The sequence below is a fragment of the Nicotiana tabacum genome, unplaced genomic scaffold, assembly GCF_000715075.1.
Source record: "Nicotiana tabacum cultivar K326 unplaced genomic scaffold, ASM71507v2 Un00108, whole genome shotgun sequence".
Lineage (NCBI taxonomy): Eukaryota > Viridiplantae > Streptophyta > Magnoliopsida > Solanales > Solanaceae > Nicotiana > Nicotiana tabacum.
This window is the reverse complement of record NW_027438346.1, coordinates 98,545-100,207: the sequence shown is the minus strand read 5'-3', so window position 1 is coordinate 100,207 and position 1,663 is coordinate 98,545.

Here is a 1,663-nt window from a genome sequence, read left to right as displayed (position 1 = left end):
GTTTCTATGCACCGGAAGTATCACGGCGATTCGTTTCACGTGTTGGATTTCAGCTCAATCTAGTTGGACAAGGATTTATCTTATGTTGAGGAGCTGGTGGCGATCTTGGATAGGCATGATCGAAAGCTGAGGTCGAAGAGTATTGCTTCTATAAAGGTTCAGTGGATGGGTCAGCCGGTCGAGGAGGCAACTTGGGAGACCGAGCATGATATGCGCAACCATTATCCTCATCTTTTCACCACTTCAGGTATGTCTCTATGCTCATTCGAGGACGAACGATTGTTTTAAAAGGGGGCAGATGCAACGACCCGGCCAGTCGTTTTGAGTGTATTAACCCTGATCCCCTATTTACAACTACTCCAATATCTATTACTGCTATTGTGACTTGCCAGGATGTTTCGTTTTGGTTTTTGGAGTGTTTTGGGACACTTAATCCCTAAATGGAGGTTTAAGTCTCACGATTTTGACGGTAGTCAGAAGTGTGTGAAGACGACTCCAGAATGGAGTTTCGTCGATTCTGTTAGCTCCGTTGGGTGATTTTGGACTTAGGAGCGTGCCCGGACTGTGAATTTGAGGTCTGTAGCTAATTTAGGCTTGAAATTGCGAAAGTCGAATTTTTGGGAAGTTTGACCGGGTGGTTGATTTTGTGATATAGGGGTCGGATTCTGATTCCGGAAGTTGGAGTAGGTCCGTAATGTGAAATATGACTTGTGTACAAAATTTGAGGTCAATCGGACGTGGTTTGGTATATTTTGGCGTCGTTTTTGGAATTTGAAAGTTTAGAAGTTTTTTAGGCTTGAATCCGGGTGTAGTTGGTGTTTTGATGTTGTTTTCAGTGATTTGAAGGCTCGACTAAGTTTGTATAATGTTTTGGGATGTGTTGGTATGTTTGGTTAAGGTACCGGGGGCCTCGGGTGAGTTTCGGGTGGTTAACAGATCATTTTTGGACTTGGCTTGAAAGCTGAAGTTTGGTTGCAGCAGGCTCTGGTTTCCTTATACGCGATCGCAGTAATTCATTCGCGATCGCGTAAGATTATTTGAGTAGAGGTGAGTTTGTTCTACATAATTGCAGAGTTATGAATGCGATCGCATATGTGTGCGAAGTTGTTCTTCGCGGACGCGTGGCTAAGGTTGCATTTGCATAGAAGGATTTCAGCAGGAGGGGAGGCGTGGCCAATGCTCTACTTGATTGCGTGAGCCAGGATGCGATCGCGTCAGTATGAGAGGCAGTGATCCGTGATCGCGTGGGTGATTCCGCGATCGTGTAGGGTAAAAATGTGGGGCAGCATAGTTGTGCTTCGCGATCGCGAGGAATGTTCCGCGATCGCGATGAAGGATATCTGGACAGGCAGTACTAATTTCAAAAACGAGGGTTTGAACCCATTTTTGCATATTTTGTGCTAGAGAACGCGGAATTGGGAGATTCTTGAAGGGATTTTCATAGAGTTGATTGGGGTAAGTGATTCTTACTAGGTTTTGGTTAAATCCCATGATTTTATCTTTAATTTTATCATCTAATTTGTGATTTGGGGTGAGAAATTGGGGAAAAAGAGGAAGAACTCTTGAGTTGGGATTTTGAGGTTCTGAATGAGATTTTTTATCGGATTTGAGTAAATTTGGTATGGTTAGACTCGTGAGTGAATGTTCTTTTAGGTTTTGTGAC